This window comes from Mesocricetus auratus, unplaced genomic scaffold (genome assembly GCF_017639785.1).
Source record: "Mesocricetus auratus isolate SY011 unplaced genomic scaffold, BCM_Maur_2.0 Super-Scaffold_100011, whole genome shotgun sequence".
In the NCBI taxonomy this organism is placed as follows: domain Eukaryota; kingdom Metazoa; phylum Chordata; class Mammalia; order Rodentia; family Cricetidae; genus Mesocricetus; species Mesocricetus auratus.
In genome coordinates this window covers 65,694,633-65,705,807 of record NW_024429195.1, presented here as the reverse complement: position 1 = coordinate 65,705,807, position 11,175 = coordinate 65,694,633, and positions in this window count along the sequence as shown.

The window sequence follows — 11,175 nt, the reverse complement described above, 5'->3', positions numbered from 1 at the left end:
AAAGGGAAAGTCAAATAAAGACATAGGAGACTAAAGGATGCAAAAGAAACTCACACACAAGATATAGACTTAAGCATAGGAATGGGGTCATGAGATGTTTTTATGTTCAGAGATTTCATATTTGTGTTTTAAAAAGAATACAACTAAATCTTGAGTGAGACAAGAAATCACTCTAATGTCAGTAATTCTGCTGTGGGATGAGGGTGGATTGGATTAACATGTTGTGAATGAGGCTAATAAAATATAACAACTGCATTATCTACTACTATAGTGCTTGAAATAACTACAATGCTTGAAATTTCAGATTCAACATCTAATTTGTCAAACTCTGATAAAGTGTGTGATAATAGACATCATAAAATTTAAGAATAAATCTATTTTGATCTATTTCTACAGCTATAATTCCTCTGTAGGCTTAGGAATAAATAGCATTTCTCTATATTAAAATAAACAAGGCATCAAAAATATCTAACATGTGAGATTGGTGGCTCATTGGCTATGAAGATGACTCAATGGGTACAAAATTGTCACTATGTGTCTATTACAGAACATAGAATAATATAAAAATGAAAGTTAAGAGTTGCTCAGAAAGATAGAAACTTAAAATATAGTTAGCATAAGGGGAGCGAGACTGCAGAGATGACTCAGCAGCTAAGATCGCTTGCTAATTTTCTAGAGCTCTTGAGTTTGTTTCCCAGCAAACTCAAGTAGCTCATAGCTGTAACTCTAGCACTGAGTGCCAACTGCACCTGAATTCACATGTGCATACTCACATGTAGACACACACTAGCACACAGAATGAAAAATAATAAAAATACAAATTGAAAATAAAACATAAGATCTCTTGTAGTCCAGGTTAGACTAACTCACAATGGAACTGAGAGTGGTTTTGAACACCAGCTTCCACCTCCTGGGTGCCAGGATTATAGGCATGTGCCACTACGTCCAGTTGCCAATTGTTGTGACAGGGAAGAAAAGGTGACACAAAGGTGAGAAGATGGCTTTCTCAGTAAACAGTTCTGAACAACTAGACATCCACACACAATAGAAAAAGAAGAGTCCAGGGACGTAAACCTTATGCAATCTGTAACATCAACTAAGATTGTGTCAAAGACTTAAATGTAAACCACAAACCTCTAAAACTTCTAGGAATGTCACACAAAAGAAAATCTAAGCACTGGTGTTCAGTAATTTGACATTGTCAACTTGATCTTTGAAACAAAAACTGGACTGCAATCACTGAGATTAAAAATCTAGGTTGTGAAAGGCACTGTCAAGAGAATATAATATATATTCATAAATATATATATGTATATATATATATGAAAATTTACAGGGCACATATCTGACAAATACCTTCTATTGAATACACAAAATACTATTGAACCTTGAAAAAAAGGGCCCCTAAACAACTCCCAAATAGCAGGCTACTAATTAGCAGCCTACTAATGATGCAAGGTTATAAAACTTCAGTAGTTAGAGTTCTTTGTTGTACTTTTGAGTGATTGGATACAAGTCTCTGCTCTTCAAAAGCATGATCTGGGTTGGGACATGAAGGCAGGTACTGCAGCAAATACACCTACAATCAGCACTGGAGTCTGGACGGAGGAGGGAGAGAACACAGAAAGCCCTGAGAATCACCAACATTTGAGCAAAGAGAATAGGGCCCTGGGAAAGACTAGGGAAATGAGGGTGACAGGGAAACATGTAGCACACAATCTGCCTTTCACTTGAGGGAGGGGTCTACATCAGTGTGCCAACTGAGTTTGGAATTTTACAGTCTTCATTTCCGTGTCCGCGGTGACGATGGATGTGCCACCGACTGCGTGAATGAGAACAAGGACATACTGTCTCATGAAAGTTGGAAGTTTGAGGCACCCCTTCATAGAAACGGTGGCTCTGGAGCCTCCAAAGGAAAATCTGCTCCACAGCTGTCTGCTACTTTTTGCGTGCTCGCCAGAAGTTCTTGGTGTGCCTTCTCTTGGAGACTCAGTTCCCCAATTTCTATGCCTTTATCACGTGACAGTCTTCCCTTATCCACTTTCCAATTTCTCTGTTCTTGTAAGGAAATCAATAATTGGATTAGGGTCAATCTTAATCTAATATAACCTTATCCTAACTTGATTATCTGCAAGGACCATATTTCTAAATAAGAACACATTCACAGGTACTGGAGGTTGACTTGAGCATGTCTTTGGGGAGAAAACAATTCAACCCTGTAAAAAGCTGATTTAATAAAAAACTAAAGTATGACCATTATATTTAAATTGGCGACCTTGAAAACATATATTAAAAGTAGTGATTATGGTTAGCAGTTCTTAAATCCCAGTTGTAAAAGTTCTACTAGGGCACATGAAGAAATATTATAGACCGGAACATAGATACAATTTTGTAGGATGTTTAAGGACAAATCCAGAAGTAGTGATTGGGCAAGACGATTTCCTATTTTTTGTACATACATTATTAATACTTTCAACGAATAGCATTGCATAAATGGCTGAAAAGATACATTTAAGATTAAATAAATGCCATGAAAACTATGAAGAGTTGAGACACAAAAATCGGATTAAAATTAGAAAAAGAATAGAAAAATTTCCCAAATACACATTAAAAGAAAGCCACTCATGATATAAATGTACTGGATACAACATCATTCACTGTTACAGTGGCAGAACTTGGGAGAGGTATTATAGAACATCTTATTCTTGTGTGTAGCTGCAATGATGAAATGGCTAAGCACCGAGGTAAGAGATTTGAGGAATGACAAAACTGCAATGTTTATGGTTGAAAGCAGAAAAGAAAAATGACTAAGTGAGTTCAGGCATGCAGAGGGTCCCTTTGGGGCTGACGATCCACATTTTTAGTGAAGTGAAAATACAGCCTCTGTGTGGAGCTAAACTGCATACTTTACCGATTTCTTTGTAGTGATATTCATTAGCCCAGGTGGAAAGGGGTGAGATACAAAGAAAACCAGAAGGAATGCGAAGATATCAGCCTGAGAATAAAGAATGAACTGCGATGTCAAAGCTGAAAAGGAAAGGAAGTGGAGTTAGAAAAGCGGTGTCAAAGAAAACATGCAGAGGTCAAGGAACTGAATATCTTGGTGGGATTGATAACGGTCATGTTGAAGAAACCAAGTCAAAACTCTTGGGTAGTATAGGGTTCCAGGAAAAGAATGGGAAATTCCAATAAGATATGATTGTAGATACCTGAAGTACAGGGAGGCAACAGTTACAAGATACAGTGTCCTAGGTACTAAATATGTCATAATCTGTGTATTAATGCTGTTGGCAAGCTTTCCCTAAACTGGGAAGACTATCCAACATACCTAAACAGTTTTAAAAGCGCATGTGTTTGAAACAAAAAATAGCTAAGGAAAACCCTACGCCTGTAGATCTGTTTGCATGGCGTTTCCTCCATTCCTGACTTTGCTTATTAATTTTGGCTTGGTTTTCTTCTCCTCCTACTCTCATCTCTTCCCCTTGAGGATACTGTTTCACTCATCATCATTGCTTCCTAGAACTTCATTGATTCTCTAATGGCATTTTTTCATATCCTCTTAGATCAGATTAATAATATTCACATTTGTGAATTGACAGGGAATACATCACTCCAAATCTTAGGCCGTTGGTCGTTGTAAGATGTTAGGGGAATCAACCTCTCTGTTTCAGTTTTCTCACCTGGCTAGAAGAATAAAAGTTATCTATGCATCCACCACAGATTAGCGTTTAGTTTCATAAATCCCAGGAGTACTCATGAAGGTATGTTCTGTCACATAGAACAGTTGGGACTCTGAGGTTCAATTTAATTGGAAAATTTAGCTGTAGTGAAGGGAATGTCACACATGCCAGTACAGCTGATATTCCTCTTGTCCTCCAAGTAACGTGGGTATAATTAAATCCCATACCTATGCAGTGCCATCTACTGGTAAAAAAAATAATAAAGCAAAGAATAAATAGATTTAATATACATCTCAATAATAAATTTCTCAGCTTCTGTATTCTGAATGCGTTAGAGTTCCAATTTTTGCTCTCCTCTCTTTTACCAATTTTCTATTTGATTTTGGAAACTACAGACTTTTCAAAGTGAAAACAAAACAAATCAAAAGTATATACAGACATTTTAACAAAAGGTGTGCCTTTCTGTGAATGGACTAGCTTATTTTAGGGATTAAAAAAATTACCCTTATTCTCACTTAAACGGTCACATTGTTGAATTATTTACAAACTCAGTCAGAAAGACAAATGAAATAGTGAGACTCAAATAGTAAAGGTTGTTGGTAAATGAACAACCCCTACATGGCTTATCAGCTGCATTTATTCAAGACCCTGTCACTGTAAAAAAGCATGAGCTAAATGTATATGCTAGGAGAAGTTTTTTAAAAACCCACTCACTTGGTGTTACTGAATTCAGCCAGACAGGGACTTAGATTTGAAGAATAGGCTTAAGCTTAGTATAGTCTCCAAGAAAGGAGAATAGATTTTAATACATGTAAATGTGTCCTAAGCAGGGAGTGAAAGACACTATGAAAGGAAATCTCTAAGTAGACAATAAGTATATAAAAGAGGTTCATACAATGAATCACAATTTACCTTGGTTTAGGAGAAATAATTCCTTTATAACAACTTTTAATGCTGATCTCTAGCTTTATTCATGAAACCAGCTTTGTGGGTCACTTTTAATAGTTTGAGCATTACTTTAGATTGTCAGTATGATAGCTGGATATCAATCCACATCATTTTTTAATGTTTTCAAATGGCCTTCCACAGAAAGATTTAAACTAAAGAGAGGTTTTTAGTGCAATGTTTGGATTCTTTTCAGGCAATTAGGTCCAATGCTTTATAACACAGGGACTTGCATGTAAAATCAAACAAAACAGAACAGCTTCTGTTGGAGCATCGGGATATAGGCAATCTGCCTGAGATGAATTTGTTTGTTAATCACTTTGGTCCACTTTACAAGGTCAAATCCATTCTCCTACTGAAGAATCTCATCTGTTCTGGCAGGGCAAGAAATGTTTTCTTTCACTCCTATGTGTGGCAAGAGATCATTCATCTCTGTGAGCTCTGAAGAGAAACCTTAGTACATCAGAGAGGAGAGTATTCAAAGGGCATCTGATGGCCAGGGAGATAGATGGATTTCACTTTCCTGAGACAGACACTCAAATGGTAACAAGTGATAGAAAACAGCTCTATATTTCAACGTGGTGTGTGTTTGCTCCTGATGATTAAGACCCCTGTGAGCCATCTGCGTTTAATGGGTTAGACCTACTTTGTAGAGCTGCTGCTTTTTCCTTCCATGGCTTCTTATTTATTTGAGAGGAGACCGAACTCCACTCTTTAAAAGTTTAGCATGTAAGAAACCCTGCCAAAAGAATCAGAAAGAAAAGGCAAATTTATAGCCTCGTGTTGTTTTAAGCATTTAGCAGTATAAATAAGAAGTGTAGATAAATGTGTACAAGTAGAAGCATAAGTGACACTGTGTTTATCTCAGTTACATTATTTGCCTAAATTCCAGAGATGAATTAACCCAATTAGTTTATGTAATGGCTAATGCTGCTTCTCAGCTGAGCTATTAGGGAGGTGCCTAAGTGATGTTAGGGTGTGGGGTGCTGCTCTTTTACCTGGAAGTCAGGCCTTGGGGACTGCAATTTGTATCTGGTGATTTCTGCAGATAAAACTCAGAATCCAGTGTGGAAATCCTTGCACCTCAAAGCAATATACATGATTGGTGCTATTAATGAAATTAAAATAAACTTCTGGTTGTGAATGGTAATGATGCTATGGATAGTTCCCTTTGGCTACATATAGTTTCCTGGAGCTGGATCATTTTTTACTAACATCTCATTATTTTTCTCTGACTTAGAAAAGTCAGCAGCTATGAGTACTCAATAAATATTTGCTGCATTGAAATGAACCCTGAGGACTGGGAGGTGAGATGGGACGGTCTGGGATCAGAAGGTTGACTGGTCTTTCCAAACTCAGTCAAGAGACACAGGATATGAAGAATTTTAGTTGCTAAGCTGAGGCACACAATCACCAACTACCAGCTTTGCTTGCCATTAGTTTTCATTTGTTTTCCCTTTTCATATTTAGCTCTCTTTTGAAAGCTTCAAAATCTGCATTAGGTATTTCAATCTGGTAAGCAATCTTTTCTTCCTCCCTTCCTTTGTTCCTTTGTTCGTTCCTTCCTTCCTCTTCTTTCTTACGTTCCTTCTTTTCTTTCTCTTCTTCCATTCCTTCCTTCCTTCCTTTGTATCCGTCCTTCCTTTCTCTCCCTTCCTTCTTTCCCTCCTTTCTCTTTCTTTCTTCTTTGTTTCCTTCCTTTCTTCCTTTGAACCAGAAAATGTATCAACTAGAGGAAGCCCTTGGAATTTTAAAGCCATCAATCAGTTTCACAGCTGGAAAGAGAAGGGGGAGATAAGACAGAGATTCATCCATTAAACTTCTATTTACAAATTTCAGGCAACAGTGTTTGATAAAGTGAGACAAATGCTGGCTGAAAAGAGGCAAACAGTGAGTTAAATTAAAGACCCGGAGCCAGTAATTCATAACTGCTTCTTTTTTCCCTCTCTTCCCTTGGAGTTGGGAGTGTTTTCCCCACATTAACCTCAGAGTCTTCTAGCAGTCTTTTTCTTGGTCAGAGATCAAGGGGTACACCAGGGTCAATGCATGCTATTGAACTTTTCCATCGGCCTCTTCAGATGTTTATTTCATAGTTGTATTTTCACTTTTTATTGTCTTCTTTTATATTTAGATCATAGTAAAAGTATGTCATCTCTTATAATTTAAAAGTTTTCCCATTTCAACTATCCAAATAGGACAACTATTTCTTGAATACAGTTTCTAGTGCTTGAATTTATTGTAATTTCTATTTGAAGACTACCAAACATTTTAATTAATGAACTCAGCACGTATTCACTGCACTATTTGATAATGGAAAATGTGAAAACCATTGGAGAAAACAATTATTTTTTCTTTCAAATTTGTAAATTCTCATCTAGTTGATAACCATAACTGAGAAAATTATAATTGGTTAAAAGTTGGATTGACATGATGTAGATAAAGAAACAAAGAATCAGAAGTATTTTAGTTGACATAGGCATAGCTTTTCAAAATTTTCTTTGTCTCTCTTGAAAGAAGAACATAAAATAACCATTCTTGCACATCTTTCAAGGACTAACCTTGTCTCTTCTCTGTGACCATCTACGAACTATTCAGTATTTATAGGTTGTGCTGTTACCTATGTCAAGGCATTTGGCTTTAGACACTTCCTAGTTAAAGTGTGATTTTTCCTTGTACTTCTTCTCTGTCCAATAGATAGTTTCTGTGAGTTCTAAGCAAAAGAGTGAGAGTATGAAATGGTCAATAAAATTGCAATTTGCAAAAAGAAGGGACAATGAGGAAAAGAGCTACCCTTGACTAAGCAGCAGGAAAATTGGAACTGCTAACATTTCTTTAAGCATTTTACAGACTTCACCATAGTATTTCTAATTACGTAATTACAAGTAATTTAGATTTAGTAACTCTACATTGACTGAGCCTTTATTTATTTATTAAATTCTGTGTCACAAAATCATGATGGTGAGACAACAAAATAAATATTAAAAGAGCTGGCTTCAGATGAAACTTTATGATACTTTTCAATTATTGGTGAGAAAGATCCCCAGTAAGTTGAATGACCTAAGGCTTTATCATGGTAGAAGTGGGATTCCTTAGGTCTCTCGACCACTAGGACCTTCTATAAACCATTACTCCCATCAATGCCTGCTCTCACCTATTGACTCTTGACCCCTCTTTCATTCATTCATATGTATATGTTAGAGCTACCTGATTCACAATCTCCTGCTGTCTTTAATGCACACAATGTGGTAGCCAAAAATGGTCTAAGAGAGGTGATTTTTACACCTTTCAGAATGTGAGACTAGTTCTTGGTAAAATTCTGTTTAAACGAAGAACAGTACCATGATGTGGCTCTTAATACTATGGATCTGGCAGAGTCTGAGAAAGCCTTTGAATTCTTTCTTATGTGTTTCATAAATAAATTTTTAAAATGATGCTCAGTTCCCATTTTAAAATGGAACAGTATTGAGGAACAGGAAGGATAACTCAGTGATTAAGAGCTCATGATAGGCAAATTTGATTGTCTATTTACTAAGCTCTAGATTCTATGTAGAAACAACTCTCTCTCTCCTCTCATGTCTAAAGCATGAACCTCTCTAATGGGGAGCTTTTGAGTATGAATCATTGTTTACCAACTTACACAGCGTAGGCAGCCTGTAGAGGACCTCCTTTTGCCTTGTGCGGGAAAGAAACCTGCTAGGTTTTTAACAGTGCTGGCAATTGCTCTGGATTGTTCTAGTAAAACTTTAAAGCAGGTATTAAGTAAACAAGAAAGAGAAACTATAAGTATATTCTATGGAAAGATGTACATATACTGTTTCTGTTCCTCTAGAGTCACAAGCATACAGCAAACAGTGCTATGTTGGAAGATTCAAGTGACATCATTTGTTTGTAATTTATAGTTAGAAAATTCAGATGGTATATTTAACTTAAAAAATTAAAGATTTAAATAGTTATCTAAACACCATAACTGTTCTTTACTTATTTTATTCATGATATTGTCTCAAGGCTGAGATGATTAGAAAAGCTTTCTTCAGCCCTCTATTATTTTATCAGTATAACAGAGAAAGTAGTAAGATCTTATTTTCTAGTTTTGCTGACTACTTTTTACAACAGATTTCCAGGATAAATGATGGCAATATGTTTACTTTCAAAGGAGACTTAATTACTTTTCTTTTAATTCCACAGAGTTAATGAAATTGTCACATAAGCCTGGTCACCTCAGTTTACTCCCTAGATGGAAGATAAAACTAACTCCAAAAAGTTGTATCTGACCTCCACATACATGTACCTCTCTCTCTCTCTCTCTCTCTCTCTCTCTCTCTCTCTCTCTCTCTCTCTCTCTCTCTCACTCACTCACACACACACACATAAAATTTTAAAGCTATAAATTAAATCCTGTTTTTGTATTCACTGTACTCTGAAAATATCACACTTAATCAGTTTGATTCTTTTCATTTTTGTCACGTAAAAGATGCTCTATTCACAGCATTTCACTGTCTTTATACTCATTATCATCATCAATGAGGCTATCACCTGGATTTTATAAAATATATATAAAAAGAACTTAGAGGCTAAGGATAAAAATATTATTTAATATTCCATTTTATTAAACTGATTCTGTTGCAAGTTGGTTAGACTATTCAATGTAAAACTTAAATAGCTATAAGAAAATGAAACATTTGGTTTTAATGTCTAATTTCTCAGGTAGAAATAGATTAAAGAAAACTTACATTTTAAGTAATTAATGTATATTTTTATTTTAAGCAGAAAAATGAGAATTCAGCCTAACTAGTAATTAATAAATTAAGATAATTCCCATCTTTCTACTAAATTATTAAGGAACATAAGGAAAAGTTATTTTTAATAAAGCTGCAAACAATGAAATTATCATATGAAGTGCTACTTCAGTTAAAGGTTGAAAGACAAGTATCAGGATTGCTGATAAATTCAGAAAATTGAAAACTGAAGTAGTTTATGCACACAATATAATTTAGCTTTTCACTAGTTTTCCCTGACACATTATTTAGGTGCCAATATGCTAAATCTGCAGCATCCTCACACAATGGACCATGTGGACCCAATGACCACAGGTTTCGTCCGGGAGTTATCTGTGCTCCAGAGGTCAAAACAAGGACCCAGTATTTGCAGACTTGAGAATGTGAAGACGGAAAAGGAAACTATCTTCAGAAAAACTGTAAGAAGCGCAATGTCCTCCCACTCTCCTTGTTAAGACAAATGATTCAGCAGCAGATGAAGCAATGGAAAGAACTCATTGATGTAATTTATATACCCCATTTTGAGTTTCCTTAACATTACATAGGTTAGGTAACTCTAGTATTCTCTTGAGATATGTTGTTGAAACTAAGGGCAAAGATAGCAAGAACTTTGTTTTTCCACTCTCCTAAGGAATTATCTAAAAGAACATACTTGTTCACATTCATGAGAAATGAGATGTCTTCAAAACCCACAAAACATTTTTCTGAAATTTCATTTAATTGTACACTTAAGAACATGACCTGTTATAAGTTCTCTAGAAATACATTTCTTATCATGCTGTTCAAGCCCTACTAAACTGTTAAGGCAAAAGAGTATAAGTAACAACTTGTAAGCCACTCATGCAGGAAATAAATATGCAGAAGTAAAGTGTTAAGTTGTGGGAACCAATATCCAAGATAAAAAATTACTTGAACTGAAACAATCACCCATACTGTTAATAGTTAACCAAATCTTCCCCTTTCATCTTTTAAGTACATAAGCTCAAAATTTGCCAATACAATATCAGTCTAGTAAATGGAACTTTAATTTCAGTTCAGAAAAAGGAAGGTCAAAAGGAAGGAAAGAAGCAGGCAGGAATGAAGGAAGGAAGGAAAGAAGGAAGGAAGAAGGCAGGAAGGAAGGAGGAAGGAGGGAGGAAGGAAGGAGGAAGGAGGGAGGAAGGAAGGAAGGAAGGAAACTCTGGGAATGTGTTTTGTTTCTTACATTCTTTGTCTTTAGCTTTTTCCTCACCTGTTACTTCCAAAACTCATTTTTGTATATTGTGGCAAGTATAATGCATAATAAAATTTCTGCCAAAAGGAAAGTGTGTTGGCTTAGTAGCACTACATAATGCGTGTAATGTCTTACTCCTCTCATACAATGTGCGTTGGTTGATTCCATATGCATTGGGCATTTGTTCAAGAATACTATTAGTTCATGTAGGATAGAAAACATCATTCTACCATATCGTTCATTATTCCAAGTAGTACTTCAGATCCTGAATCTGTAAGCATGTGCTATTAATTTTATACAGTATAGCAGATACAAAACATCAGTTATAAAAGTGTTTTGAATTGAAAAAAACACACACCCCAAAATTTCAAATTAATTACTCAATATAATATTTTGAAACTTTAAGAGTTATAACCAATAATTGGTGTGAAACACATACTTTATGTCTTTTTTCATATATATATATATGTATACATATGCATATAGTATATAAGTGATATATAGTCAAATATATAGTCTATATATAGGAAAATCAAAATACAATATATACATGTATATATGT